General features: G+C 52.8%; 1 protein-coding gene across 4 annotated transcripts in view; it reads right to left on the bottom strand.

Annotated features, from left to right (window-relative positions):
- The window catches only part of SMOX (spermine oxidase), a 38,856-nt gene extending 23,516 nt beyond the window's left edge, over positions 1–15,340 (bottom strand). For all 4 annotated transcript variants that reach the window (XM_060031180.1, XM_060031181.1, XM_060031183.1 and 1 more), the window contains exon 1: positions 15,170–15,340. The gene's annotated coding sequence lies outside the window, so the exon portion shown is untranslated. The remainder of the gene's footprint in view (positions 1–15,169) is intronic.
- Between the last annotated feature and the right edge of the window lie 380 nt (positions 15,341–15,720).

The following is a 15,720-nucleotide window of genomic DNA, read 5'->3' as shown; positions in this document are numbered from 1 at the left end:
TCTGATCCATGCATGCCCTGGTTTCCCATCTTTGTGTGTGTCTGCACACAGAGGTCCTAACTGGCCAGGTCACCTCTCTGCAAGCAAGGCCCACATTCTTCCCCTTAGATCCCAGATCTTCCAGAGGCAGGCACAGCCCACGCTCCCTCAGCCCAGAGAGAGGTCAGGGGTCTGACATGATGGCTGCCACTCCTGGAGAAGATGAAATTGCCCAGACAGCAGCTTTTGTCCCTAACCAGCATTCCCTTGGGTGAGTCCATTAGCACCTGAGCTTCAGTCACCCCATCTGTAGAATGGGAACAGTCACCCCTACCTTGAATGAGGCCAGCCCTGACCCCAGACCCTATTAGCCAGTTTCCTTTTCCTCAGCAAAGTCCTAAAGGAACAGGTTTCACTGTGGCTCCCTTTAGCAATCCTTAGGATGAGAACTCATGGCCTGTATTCCCTCCCTCTGAGCAGGATGTGACACCCAAACTCTAAACCCGCCCCCCTAGGAAGTCATCAACCACAGAAATGTAAGAGACCACAGAACTGGTTACTATGCCAGTGACTACATTGGTGTGAGACTGCCCTTAGTGACATCAAATCAGGCCATGAGCAGCGGAGGGCTGATGGGAGATGGTACTCACAGTCACTCACTACCCTGGGAAAGGCTGAATCTGGAGAGAGAAAACCAGCCTCAAGACCATACCAGCCCTGTTCTGAAGCACCCAAGTCACCATGGCCCCTGGGGAACCCCAGGAAGACACCTTTCTTCCTCTCTCTCTCTCCCTTTCCCTCTCTCCCCACCTCCCTTTAGTCTTTCTCTCTCTCTCTCTCTCTCTCTCTCTCACACACACACACACACACACACACACACACACACACACACACTTCCCTTATGTTTCCCTTGATGACTCAGCTTGCTAAATAGCCTCCTCCTTTGGGAATACCTTATTGCACCATGGTTTTCATACAGGCCCTTGTTTTTGAATACCAGGGGTTTGAGGCTCCACAACTTTTTAGATGAGTGACCTGAGCCTCAGTTTCTTCATCATTAGAATGGGGATAAAGAGTCCCTGCCTCACAGGGTTGAGTGTGACAATGCAGAGTGCTTAGCCCAGAGCCAGGCACGTAGCAGCAATGGTTTTTATATTAGCTTTCCTACAGGCCTAAGTCTGCACACTACCGGGGTCACCACAGGGATGGCTGGGCCAGGACATCAGACATGGGTGGGGATGGGAAATCCAGCCAGTAGAGAGGTCACAGACCCTCCTGCATGATGACTCCAAAGCAAGACCTCCAGGCCTCAGAACTACACCACCCCACAGTGGCACTGCTATGGTCTGATGACGGGGAGGAATAGAGAAGTAAGAGAGAAGGGCCACACCACTTACTGGGGGCACTTGCTCCACCCAGGCAAGGTCTGTGAGGCTGAAACTGCAAAAACAGGACAACCTGTATGGTCACCAGCCTCCAAGATGGCCCTCAATGATCCTCCCCTCATGGTACTCATGCCCTACAGTCCCCTCCCAAGCTGATCTGTGTAGCCAATAGGATATTGTAGAAATATGGAGTGTGACTTTCAAAACTAGGGCATAATACACACTGTGGCTTCCACCTTGCTCTGTTAGACTGCTTACAAGAGGGGAAGCTAATCACCATGTTGTGAAGAAACCCACATAAGCCCACTGAGAGGCAAGGAACTGAGTCCTACCATCAGCCAAACCATCCTGCTAAGCATGTGACTGAACCACCCTGGAAGCAAATCCACCAGCCCCAGTGAAGCCTTCTGATGACTGCACTCCCAGCCATCACCTTGACTGCAACCTCCTAAGAGATCTCAAACCAGAAACAACTAAACTGCTTCCAAATTCCTGACCCACAGAAACTATGAGGATAATAACTGTTTATTGTCATTTTAAACTACTAAGTTTTGGGGTAGTTTGTTACACAGCACCAGGTAACTAACAGTCAGCAGTTCTCTCTCCTTGGAAACCCCCCAGAGTAGAGACCCCAAGGTAAACTCCCCATCCTACTCAGGGTCCCAGCTCCCTCTTTTCTAAAACTCAGGGCTGGGGTTAAGTGAGCAGAGAGCCTGGCCCAGGCCCTACAGCATACAAGGCCCAGGAGACAGGAATGCCTTCCCAGCCTGTGCATTACACTCACCTGGAGATTTTTACAAAAGACGGATACCAAGCCCAGAGATTGGGTCATCTAAGACTCTTCCGGGTGGGGTCCAAGCATGGAAATTTTTTAAGGACTCTACATGATGCTAACATATAGCCAAGGTTAAGAATCACTTCTCTACAGCAGATTCCAAATGCAGATTCCAGGCCAGCCCAGAACATCTGGGATCTGCCTGTACAGGAGTAGAGGAGGCAGAGAGAGCAGAAAGGCCAGGCAGTACCCAAGGTCCACTCCCCACCTTCCAGCTTAGGCTGAGGGTCTCCCTCTGTCCTCCCTCCCCAGCTGCTGCCCGACTCCCAAAGCACTCTGCATTGAACACCTGTAATGTACCTCTGCTCACTGGGACTGCTCCCTCAGAGAGAACCCAGGGTGCAGGGACGGGGTCTAACTCTGAGTGACCCAGGGAAGACTGTTTTCTCATCTGCAAAATGAGTATTGCCATCACACCTGCTCTGCTCTCTAATAGGTATTAGGCTACCACTCAGAAGTTTTCAGAGAGATTTATTTTTTGTCTCCCTCAAGGCAGTTTCCCACTCCTTCATAGCAGCATTATTCACAATAGCCAAAAGGTAGAATCCACTCAAGTCTCCATCGATGGATGAATAAACAAAATGTGGTACATGCACATAATGGAATATTATTCAGCCTTGAAAAGGAAATTCTGACACATGCTACAACATGGATGAACCTTGAAGACATGATGCTAAGTGAAATAAACTAGTCACAAAAGGACAAATACTGTATGATTCTACTTACATGAGGTACCTAGAGAGTAGTCAAACTACAGAGACAGAAAGTCGAATGGTGGTTGTCAGGGGCAGGGGAGGGAGGAAATGGGGAGTTAGTGTTTAAAGGATACAGAATTTCAGTTTTGGAAGATGAAAAATAGTTCTGAAGATGGATGGTGGTGATGGTAGCACAACAATGTGAATATATTTAATACCACTGAGCTCTATACTTAAAAATGGTTAAAATGATAAATTTTATGTTATGTATATTTTACCACAATAAAAACAACAAGAACAACAAAAAGTTGAGTGAGTGCTACTCTGTACCAGGCACTCGAGATACTGAAACAGCCAGATGCCTCCCCTTGGAGGATCAGGGGTGACAGGTGCCACAAAGCAAAGCAGGAAAGGGGAGAGGCAGCTGCTCTGTGTAGGGAGGTCAGGGAAGCCTCTCTGACAAGGGGACACCAGAACAGAGGAAGTGACAGGCAGGAGAGGACCAGAGGGCAAAAAGTGCTATGGTGACCTCCTAGGGACTTGCTGAATGATGAAATATGGGGGTAAGAGCAAGGATGGGGTCAGGATGACTTGGGTGACCAGTCATGACACCAGGACCAACCCTTACAAGTTCTGTGTCAAGTGGTCATCTCCTTTCCCCTTCACAACAAGCCTGTGAGGTAGGAAAGACAAAAAGTTGGTGCAAGACCCACAGGTGGGAGGAGGGCCCCGGTGGTCTGACTCCAGAGCCCAGTTCTCCCCTTGGGGCTATCACAAGAGTTGGGAACGCTTCTCCAGGCCATCTCCCATCGAAGGGCTGAGCCTGCCTCCAAACACACAGCCCAGGGCCCCTCTCCTAGCCCCACTGCATAGGGCATCACATGCAGGCATGGCCCTGACCAGCCCCTGACCTGGGTTAGTGTCCCCACATGGAGATCCACCCATTCAGCAGATGGGGCACTTGAAGCCTGGGAGGTGTGAATTGGCAGATGAAGAGGTAGCCTCCCGGCAGGCTCCTCCCCTCTCCCTGACAGGAGCCACAGGCCTCACAGTTCTGGAGGGAAGGAGGACAGCACAGTCAGCACTTTCCCCTGACTCTTTCAAAACCACTGACAAGAACTGAGGCTTGTGAGACAGCTCAGCCGGTGCAGTTCCCCCTTGCTGGCCCCTCGTGACTCTGCACAAAGCCCGTCTGTGCTTCGGCTCCAGCCCCTGGGGGAGGCGGGGGAGGGAGGGGGGTCTCCTGCAGGCCAATCCTCTCTCCTGAGCCACGGGTGGGTCCCCACTCTGCCCAGCCCAGGACTCGTGCTCCTGGCCCACAGGGCAGACCGTAGCCCTGACAGCAAGGCTGGGCTGTCCAAGGCTTTTGCTGGGTTCAGGCAGTACTTGTGGGAAGAGGGTCCCCTCCACTGTAAACTCTCTTCCTGCAAAGCTCCCTCTTCTATGCTCATCCCCCACCCCCAACCCCCATTCAGCATGGTTTATCACAGAGCAAAGGTGGCGTGCATGAACACAACATGGAAAAAAGAAAACATCCCCCAAAAATCCAGCCAACAGATAACCCCCATAGCAAATCTCTATTTATTAAGCCCTTCATGTGCCAGGTCCCACGCTGGGCACTTTCCATTCATGGCATCATTTAATCCTCCCAAACACCTGGTGCCCATTTTATAGATGAGGAAATATCAGAAAGGTTCACAGGTGTGATGGAGGCCACCCAGACAGAGTGAGGGGTAAAGCAGGGCTTGAGAATGCTCAGCTCTTCTCTCTCTACCCAGCACTTGCCCACCTCTCAGGCCCTCACTCAGCCTCCCGGGGCAGCAGGCCTAAGGACAGCCCTCAGCCTGGCACTTCTGTCTTACCCGTCCCCACGCACTGACACTGCACACATTGTACCACGCACCCGGGGCTAGCAGGAGGTGTCCCCAAGCCTGGCAGCTTACCCCAGCTACACTGCCAAAACTGGGGCTGCCGCCGGGAGATCACCTGCCTCCTGGCCAGGGCGTTAGTCAGGTGGGCTGCAGGCCAGCCACCCTGGTCTCCCTGCCCCACAGGGACTGGCTTAAGGCTGGCCAGACCACAGCCCTTTGCCCTTGATTTTATCCTCCATAAAGAGTGACAAGGATAGTGGTCTAATGGCTTTTGGCAGCACAAAAGAAAATTCTAAGAGCAACTAAATGATAATTCCCTCTAAACAGTCACCTGCTGTTCATCTGGCCCAAGATTTTCCCCTCCTGGTAACTCCAAGGTGGTTTAACTGTGCTCTCCTAACAAGTCCTAGCACAGGATCTCCTGACACAGGATCACCCAATAAAGGGCTCTTCATAAAGTTCAACCCTGAAGCAGAACACCACCCTCCCCCACCCCTGCCAACCTCAGAAAGAGCTGGAACTTGGTCTGAAAAGCCAGTGGTGTTCATTTCAAAATGCACCCATGGGCCCCATGATTCAATCCATAAAACACCTATGGAGTTAAGACGCTGAGCTTAGACAATAAACATATTCTTCAAGTTCTTTTATTGAGTTCAAAGAGAGCTTTTGGAATCAAGAAATGTCTGTTCTTATAATTCTATCATCATTGTTACCACTATTTTTCACTGAGTACGTCCAAGGTACAGAGGGCAATGCTAAGCATTTCACGTGGAATATTTCGGTTAATCTTCATGTCACTATCCCCCTTCTACAGAGGAAGAAACTGAGTTTCAGAGAGTTTCCACAACCTGTCATCTAACATAAGGCACTCCAAAATATACTCAGTAAGATACTAAAGCTCAGGCTTTACTCTTTTTTTAAAACCGAGGAATGAATCAAGTTTATCACCTTTTCTTGAGTTACTTTCTCAGATTAACTCAAAAGTTTTCCATTAATTGTATATGATTTTTTAATTTTCCAAAATAGAAAAGATAAAAGAGATATGTTTATTTAACATTTAAAGGCCTCATTTTAAAATCTTTCCTATGAATGTCTGCCCACTGGTGGTCCTGCGTGTCTCCTACTTAGCTGACTCAAGGTCTAGTTATTTGCCAGTCCACTAGGAGCACCCATCAGTGTCTTCTCCCTAGAGTCAGGAGTTTGGGGGAGCTGGGCTGGGCTGGCTTGGGGAAGAGGTCTGGTTGTGGGTAGGAAGGCATGGTTGAAGGTTTGGAGACGGGCTCTGAGGGGTCTGTGACTTGAGGAAAGGGCATGAAACCAGATGTCCTAGAACCTGGGCTTGAGACCCAGTCATGCCATTTGCTGGCACTGCCAGTGTTCCTATTTGTGAAATAGCTCATGCCCCGTGGGCTACATGGGGAGGACAGGAATTATGGGTCTACCAGGGCCTGGCACAAGGCTGCAGAGGGTGGCTGGGTTCTTCGTTCTGTTTCCTAATAAATTACAACTCATTTCCAAGTGCTGCTTCTCTTGGTCTTAAATCACACCTTCCTTAACACCCTCCTGCAAGAAGCAGCTAGATGATAAACGAATCTGGACTGAGGGGCAGGGGTACTGGACTTACCCTCGCCGCACAACAGCCAAGCTACCCTGGTCTGATTGAACCCAAATGCTTTTCTTCATCCTCCCTCCTACTGACCCCTGATTTAGAGAGAGCAAGAAAAAGTCTTGGGCTCCTGCCTATTTGAGGAAGAAAGAGACAGGGTCAAAGGAAGAAGAAAGTGCAGCTGAACTGGGTAAGAAAGCTCGCTGAGCACCCCCTACCAGGGTCTCCCTGAGGGCTGTTGTCACTACGTAGGCCTGTTACCCACATCGCACCATTACAGCAACTTCTGGGTTGCTGTCTGAAATGCTGCACCCCATCACTTCCACCTGAGCTGCTGAACAAAGAGTCCTCACACCTCAGAGGATATGAGGTGTGGTGAGGGGCAAGGCAGGGTGGCCTCACTGACCTTCTCTCCCAGCGACAGGGGAGGCAGGACGAGCACGAGCCCAGGGACTCTCCCTGTCCTACACTTTAGACACCCCTTCCAGGAAGGTGACAAGAGTGAGATTCCTAAACTGTTGGGAAAATGACTCAGAGCTCTGATAATCTGAGGGTCATATTAGCAACTCGCCCCTCCCCATGCTTGAGACATGAAAGCACACAGCAATTCTCTGAGGAAGCCCAGTGAGGGGGGAGGGGTCCTGTACCCCCAACCCACCATCACACCCTGCCACTTTTCTCACTAAACCACTGATCTGATCAAACCACTGCCCTGCTCAAAAACCTTCAATGGCTCCCAGTGGGCTAATGAATGAAGGCAGGTCCCTGACACCTCCTCCCTGCCCTCAGCCCCACTGTCTCCTACATACACCCACTGGATCCCAGGACTCCCATACCCAGACTAGGCCCACAGGGCCCAGGGTGGCCTGTGAAGTCTCCTCACTCTGCCCAGATATCCCCACCCTGCTAGCCACTCCCTCAGGAAGTCAGTCCTCACTCTTTTCTTGCCTTTCTGGAAAATCACCCCTCTGTTCTAATCAAGACCCTATCCTGAGCCTGACATGCTCTCTGTTGACCTTTGTGCCTCTCAAATCCCTGACGAGTGTCCCCTTCCCTGGGTCCTTCCTGGAGACACTGCCTGCAGCCATGTCAATCACATTGAGAGCAGCCAACAAGAATCTGGGTGTCACAACAACCCTATCAGGGAGGTAACATTATCCCCACGGTACAAATGAGGACAGTGAGGCACAGAGAGGTTTTACCTTCTTGCCCAGGGATCACAACCTCACTCTCTGAGATGAGAGGCTGGGAAAGAACTTGCAGGGCAAGAAGATGGGAGGGAAGGATGGGGTAGGAGGCCCTCCCAGAATCCAGAAGACCCAGGCCTGGCTACTATTGGGTCCCTTGCCCACCCACCCAGTGAAGCAAAGCTGCTGCCACTAGAACCCAGGGTGGGTTCTGGGCCCCAGTCCCCTCCAGGCCATCCCTCCCTCTACAGTACCCTTTTCTTCCACTAACTCTCCAAATGTACCCATCCCACCAAGTCCACCTCCCCCAGGAAGCTATTGTTCCATCCGACCTTCCCTCCCTGGCACTTCTGGGCCCACCCATCACCCGTGTTTGTAGTCTCTCATGGAGCAGCATCCTCCCACATCAGCCCTTCCAACCAGGTGTTCTATTGGTCAGTTGGTCATTATTAGGATGTCTTCAAAAAAAAAATTGTCTATGGTCTAATCAGTTTAGAAAACACCAGTTTCTTTTCTACAGCACTTGTCAAAGCCTTTAATTCTCTTAAATGCATTCTGAATCTCCCATAGGATAGTGGAGTGGATTTTCCAGTTTCTACCCTTGTTTGTTCCCTGAACCCTTGAGGTTTCTCAGAACAGTCTTTGAGAAATGCCACCTCCTCCCACCCCCTCAGGACAGCCTGGCACAGCAGGGAGCACATGGGTAGGAATCAAGAGGGGGAGTGGGTGGGGGGTTATCCTTTTAGGAGTTATAAGTGACATTTTGAGAGCTTAGCCTGAAAGCCCCTCTTGGCACTGCCCAGGGCAACAGAACCTCTGCCTTTAGTGTCTGCCCTTCCCACCTTTCTTTGGGTGAGGTGACTGCCTACCCTCCTGCTAGGGTCTAGAGGGACCTCATCTGACCAGTGGTATCAGATACCACCCTTCAGCCTCTGCAAAGCCCAGAGAACAAGGGGTCTTGGGAGATCCCCAAATCAAGCTGGACAGCTCTTCTGGGCAAATTGCTCATTCGACTCCATCATCAGCACGCAAGTTTCAATAGTAAACCAAAATTAAAATGTATTAAGCTGCCATTCTGGGAAGATATAGTGCTCTACTCAACAAACCCTGCAACTCTCCACCCTGCTCCCCAGAGAGGGGACTGAATCCCTCAATTTACAGGAAACTGAGTCCTCAGAGCAGAGCACACACTTGCCTGTAGTGTCTCAGCCAGGGGCAGAGCAGAATGAAGCATCCAGGCCTCCCCACTTCCAGGTGCACTGGGGAGGCGGCCTGAGTGGGATAAGACCCCAACAGCAGCTCATGCAACCATCAGGGCAGCTACAAGGACTCACGCAGGCCAGGCAGGGGTCAGGGATGCTCGCTGGGGGTGAGAGCTCAACAGCTGGGGGAACTTTAGGGGCTTTCAGGGGAAGATGGCATGTCTAAGGCTGGCGTCAGCTGTTTCCCCAATCTCCTTGGCCCAACCCTGGCTGGAGGAAGAGTGCTCACCCCAGATTGGCTAACCACAGGGCCGGGCTTGGCTGTGGGGAAAGATAAGACACCCTACATGCCATCTCCATGTCACCCTGCCCTGGGGCAGTCGCCTAAAACACTTTCTCATGGTTTTGGGAGCTCCTCAAAGTCAGGCACCCTAGAAATCAGGCCTTTCTCCCAGCCTGAGATCCAAGTCCCCAGAAGCACCTCACCCAGCCCCACCCTGCCAACAGAGTAGCCCCTGCATCCCATACCCTCCACATGCTCCCCTCTGCCCTGCCCCCATACAAGCAGTCTATATGCCTCCCCAACACAGTTCACAGGAGCCAGGACAGTCCCCTTTATCTGTTTCGGGTCTCACCTGATCTGTGCCCATCCCTGTACCTGCCTGGCCCAAAGTCCCCAGTCTCAACCCTCACTACACAAAGATAACCCATGGGCCAGCAGCATCATACCACCCAGGAGCTTGTTAGAAAACACAGAGTCTCAGGCCCCACCCCAGACCTGCTGAATTGGAACCTGAATTTTAACAAGCTGTCCACATGTATGCTAGGGTTTGGGAAGTAATTTTATGGACCACTGCTCTAATCAACTCCTTGCACCTATGGCCTATAAGCTTCGATGGCTCCCCAGGGCCTAGTGAATCAAGTCTAGACTCAGTGGCCTGACAATCAATGCTCTGACTGACTTGTCCAGGGCTCCCCCTCCACCTCAGGAATGCCATCCCCTCCTGTGTCGGTCAAAGCTACCCAAGCCTTCAGGGCGCTCTAAAAGCACCTCCTCCTCCAAGAAGCTGGTCTGAACTGCACCTCATTACATCACATCTGGCATAGCTCATTCTTATTTCCTGGTGAGTGGGGACCCTGTCCTGTGTTCCCAGTGGCCCCAAGCACCAGGGTGGGGCATAGAAGATGCCAGATGCCAACCACAGGTAACAAGGCCCAGTGTCCAGTTGTTGGAAAGTCCACCCTCAGCTCTAGCCTGCTGGACTCAGGCTCTGCCACAGCCTTCACCTCAACTCAGCAGACAAGGACTCAAGCAGTGGGGACAAGCCTCCTGCATACTCCAGAGAAGGAGCACTCCTCAGAAACATGGGCCTAGTGAGCTTCCAGCAGCAATGTGCTTGCTCTGGGCCTCAGTTTCCCAAAATGCAGAAGAGAATGCCACTGAGTCTGCCTCCCTCTTTTCCTGGGGGGCTGGGAGGATCTGAGATAGATGAGCAGATCCCCTAAACCCTGGGGTCAGAACTTGCAGCAAACAGACTCCAGCCCTGTGTGGTCAGCAAACCCTTTCTCAGCCTATTAGCCAGGCCCCTGGGAGGCCAAGTCACCTGCCCAGAGGTGTCCTCATGACCAAACAGGAAAGCCTCAAAGGACAAGGCTGTCTGTAGGAACTGGCTGGCCCAGTTCCTACAGACGGGCATCCCATGGGGAGTCCTCGCTCTTTACCCTGGGTCTGCAAGAAGGTACTCAAGCATGTAACCTCAAGGAGTTCCTGGCTTCTACAACCTCTGGGGAGCAAAAAAGAAAAGTCTCTCTAATCTCATTTTACAGACAGACAAAAAGGGGTAAGGACAGGGACAATACTGAAGTGGATTAAGCTCTTTTCAGTTCCCATTTCTCTGTTCCCCCAGCTCTGCTCCCACCTTCAGTCCAGCCCAACTCAGACCCCCATCCAGGTTTCCCAAGGCCAAGTCTGAAGCTCCACCTCACAACATCCTAGATGGAATACAAAACAGGCCAGTTTATCTGCAGAGTTCCTACCTCACCTCTCTGGGCTCTCCAGAGGCAGATGAAGAGGGCAATGTGGCAATGCTGAACCCAGAGAAGTGACACTCCAATGGTGGCATCTCAAGCAGGGAGCTGTTTTTGTACGAGAAGTAGTTGTCCTCCCTAGCTCCCGGAAATCACAGTGTGCGTGACATCCAACTACCTGGCCTGGGCCCAAAGCCCCTCCTGGAAGAAACAGAGAGACTCAGCTGCCCACTCTGAGTGAGGACCCCTTCTACCTTACAGGGTGTGACTTCTTTCCTACTTCCCCAGCCCCAAGGCCAGGCACCTCTGCGGGTCACGAAAAAACATTTGTTAAGAAGACTTCAGCTGGCGCATATCTGAGAGGCATGAAAGAAGTGACAGAGTAGAGTGTCTTAGAGCATTTATTCTGGAGCCAGGCTGCCTAGGTTCAAATCCTTGCTCTGTCACTACCAAGCTGTATGACTGTGCCTCAGTCTTCCAGTCTGTAAAATGGGAATAAGACCTACTTTACAGAGCTGTTAAGAGGATTCAAGGAGGACTTCCCTGGTGGTGCAGTGGTTAAGAATCCGCCTGCCAATTCAGGGGACACGGGTTCAAGCCCTGGTCCAGGAAGATCCCACATGCCGCGGAGCAACTAAGCCTGTGTGCCATAACTACTGAGCCTGTGCTCTAGAGCCCACGAGCCACAACTACTGAGCCCATGTGCCACAACTAATGAAGCCCATGCACCTAGAGCCCGTGCACCGCAACAAGAGAAGCCACTACAATGAAGAGTAGCCCCCGCTCGCTGCAACTAGAAAAAGCCCATGTGCAGCAACAAAGACCCAATGCAGCCAAAAATAAAAAGATAAATAAATTTATTAAAATGAAAAGAGGATCAAAGGAGCTAATATTTGCAAAGTCTTTAGAACACTGCCTGGCACGCAGTGAGTATACCAGGGCCCTGGCCTAGCCTCTTGGCCTCTGCCTGATTTCTCCCACCCAGGATACCCTCATTTCTTCCATCTATCCTAGCTCAAAGCCTTTCCTAGGCATGCCAGCCCAGCCCTGATCTGAACCCCTATCCCCTAGTTCCAGCGCTCACCTCCCAATGTTACCTTGGTCCATCACCAGTCCCCCTGTCCAGGGCCAAGCTTCCCTCTCCCAGATCTGAGGTCCCTCAGTTCTTAGCCCTCCATTCTGAGAGCACTAGCCAAACAGCTCAATTCTCAGTTGGCTCCTCTGTGCAAAAAGGGGAGCTGTGGGTGGAAAGACAAGGGTCTACAGAGACCCCCAACTCCAGCTTCTTCCTCCCCTTCAACTCCCTGCCCTGAGGGCTAGGCACCCAGCAGCCACCCAAGAGACTGGGTAAAGTAAAGCCCTGGCTGCCCAGGCCATCCACATCTCACGAGTTAGAAATCACACACAAGCACACAGGCACACACCGCTCTGTTGACCCAGGCTGGATTTCCACCAAAGAGAGCAAAGGAAATCATTTCTCCCCAACCCACAGCAACCCACATCAACTCCACACACCCCCAGACCCACCCAATCTCCCACTAGGCATACAGGCCTGCCTTTGAGCCTTCCCTTTTTCCCACTGACCCCCTCAGATTCTTGCAGTGATTTGCACAACTGCTTTCATGGAAAGAAAATAAAAATCCTTAGGATCACCTGAGGTTTACAAGGGGCTCCTGCACTGCCCTGACCTTTCCACCTGGCTCAATATTTCCTGAGTATCAGCTACATGCCAGGTACTGTGCTAAATGCTCTAGATTCAGCAGTGGGCCATTCAGTCAAGGTTCCAGCCCTTAGAAAGCCAGAAAAAGTAAACAGACAACTGCAACAAATGGTTATGAACTGTGATAAGCACAATGAAGAAAGTAAACCAGGTGCTACGATGAATTACAGGGAATGATGGGCTTCTACCAAGACTGGGAAGGCATATTTAAGCTGAGACCTGAAAAATAAGAAGGAGCATAGCCAGCCCAGTAGAAAACCTTGGAAGAACATTCCAGGCAGAGAAAACAACACAGGCAAAGGACACAGGGCAGGAAAAAGCTTAGGTGTTCAAGGGGCAGAAGTGATTCAGGTGTGACTGTTAGGAAGATGAAAAGGGGACAGTGTTAGGATAAGGCTGGGGGAGGTCAGCAGTGACCAGACCTTGGAAGATCTGAAAGGCCAGGGAAAAGATTTGAAACTTAATTCCAAGTACAACAGGGAGCTATTGAGGGTCTTAGAGCAATGAGACTAAATATTTTTCTAAATTGTTCTTGCTGCTCTGTTAAAATGGATTTGAGGAGGCAACTGCAGACTTAGGGAAAGCAGGCAAAAGCTACTACAATATTCAGGCAAGATATAAAAGGTGGCTTGGCCTGGGGCAGTAGCCTAGGGCAGCAGCAGTGGAGTCAGAGCATGAAGAATAGGCCTGAGATAGATTTGGCAAAAGGAACCAAAAGCACTTGCTGTAGCACTAGATGTGGAGAGGGAGGAAAAGGGAGGAGATGATGCTACCCGGTTTCCTTTCTTTAATGGTGGGTGGGTTACAGGCCCTTTACTGAGATGGGAAGGCCTGCGGAGAGTCATGCTTGGGGAGCACAGTCAGGGTTCTGTTTCACCCATATTAACTTTTTCATACCTATGACACCTTAAGTCATCAGATGGGTGGCTGGATAGAGAGGTTGGGACTGGAGATAAAATTTGCTACTTAAAATCATGAGAATGAAAATGATATACACTTAAGACCTGTGTTTGTAAATAAATGTTTGATTTTAAGAATTATAAGAAAAAATGAGAGCTTGAGGGGTATGTAAATAGAAGGGACTCAGGGGAGAGGAGGGGGCTGAGAACAGAGCCCAGGGATCCTCCAACATTCAGAGTGAGTGAAGGAGTTGTCCTTAAAGACAAGTAAGGAAGGGCTTGGGTGGGGGGAAAGGGGGGTTGGTAAGGAAGAAAACCAGGAGAAGCCAAGAAAAGATATGGGAGAGAATGATCAAGACCAAGGGAGGTCAAGGAAGACCTACTTGTGGGGGAGTGTAAATCAAGGGAGACCTTTACTTGGTAGTTTCTAGTGAATCGGTGGGACCAAAGCCAGGTCAAGTGAGCTGAAGAACCCAGGGACCACAGGTACAGACAGCTCTCTGGAGAAGTTTTGCTGTGAAGGGAAGTGGAGAAGTGTGTCTTTAGCTAGGGGAGAATGAGGGATGAAGGCAAAAAAGGGGGCCATAAAATGGAGGGGAGCAGTGGCAAAGCATGTTCTTACACTGTTGTGAATGATCCAGGGGGAAAGTAGCCACTTTTAATACTGGAGAGAGGGGAAGTAACTTGAAGAATGGGGGACAGGGAGCAGACCATCTTGGAACCCTAGTTAGGCATTAGCCTGTGGCAGGAGCCCAGCTAACAAGAGGAAAGGGGAGGGGGGCAAAGAAGCAAAACGCAGACGTGGGGCCTTCGCTACACACACTTTCAGATGCACACCTACCCATTCCAGTGACCCCCCTAGACACTTCCCGTTTTGCTGCCTGCTCCAAACACGGACAAGTTACCCACCCCCTCCGCGGATTGGCACGGGATGTGCCACCACAGGCAGACTGTTCAACCAACCTGTGGGCACATTTCACCACAGGTGCCAGCCACGGCGCTTCTCTTATCAGGCCATACACCCCTTCCTGGTGCAAGCTCCGAGGGGGACCCCAGGCCCCTCACCGGCTCTACCGGAGCCCCAGCCCCCACCCCTGGGCAGTGGCTTCTCTGAGTCCCTCTCCCAAATTAAGCATTCGACACTCCCTACCCCATTCCGAGCCTGGATCTCGCCTAGCCCAGCGCAGCCCATTAGCCCCTAGTTGGCTCTTCGGAGACAGCTGCTCCCCACATTGTCCAGGGGATACCCCGAGGAGACCACCTGGACGCCCTTTGGGAGGGCGGCCCAGCCCCTCCCCGTGTCCCAGCCGTTGCCCCGGCGCCTCCTCTTCCCTCCCCAGTGCCCATGCTCTGGGCGGCCCAAGCCGTCGCGGGGCGTCCGCGCCCGGCTTTGTCTGCGCCCACGGAGCGCGCCCGCCGGGCGCCGCCGGTGCTCCCCAGCTGCACGCAGCCCTAGGGTCCTGCCTGCCTTCCACCCTCCCACAGCCCCCCGCCTCGGGACCTCCGCCACCCTGCCTGACCGCCGCCTCCCACGACGCGAGCGAAGGGGCGCGGCGCCCACAGCCCTCGCCGGCCTCCGGGAATGCCGGGCACCCTGGCCCTCCCGCCAGAGCGCCGCTCCGGCTGCCGGAGCCCCGGGCCGGCCGAGCCCTCGGGGCCGCGGCGGGCCCCTCACCCTCCCGCGGCGGACGCAGCCCCAGCCTGCGCTCGAGCGGGGCCGGCGACCGGGGATCGGGGAGCCGGGAGCAGGCGCGCGTGGTACCTTTCCCTGCTGAGCCGGGGAAGTGAGTTTGCGACGAGCGGCTCTCCACCTCGGCCTCCTCCGCCTCCCCTTCTCTTCAGCCGCCTGGCTTCCTTCTCCAGCCGCCGCCGGGACCGTAGGGGCCCGAGCCAGCCGCTGCGGCCTGTGTGGGGCCCCGCTCCGCCTAGCGTCCCCGGCCCACCCCTCCCAATCTGTTCAGGCCCGGCCCCCTCTCCGCCTCGGGGCGGGGACGCGCCGAGCTCCTCCCCCGACCCGCCCGCCGTGGGTGGGGAGGCTGGAGGCTGCGTTGGCAGAGAACCTCAGGGACCCACCTTGCGGAGGGACCCGGGCCCAGCGCTCCCCACCTGGGTTCCACGGCCCCCTCCTCAAGCTGGGCGCAGAACGTCCCCACCTGTCCCCAAAAGAAAAGCAGGCAGCCCAGCCTTGCGCGCCCTGTGCTTGGGCGTAACGTGGAGCCGAAGCTGCCTGCCAGGTGACGAGCAGAGCAAGGATGCAGGCCTCAGTTTACCCGCAGAACTCGAAACCCTCCTGTTGAAAGGAATGGGCGCCTC

Source organism: Delphinus delphis, chromosome 15 (assembly GCF_949987515.2).
Source record: "Delphinus delphis chromosome 15, mDelDel1.2, whole genome shotgun sequence".
Taxonomy (NCBI): domain Eukaryota; kingdom Metazoa; phylum Chordata; class Mammalia; order Artiodactyla; family Delphinidae; genus Delphinus; species Delphinus delphis.
Note: the sequence above shows the minus strand (reverse complement) of the source record. Positions and strands in the feature narration are given on the sequence as shown.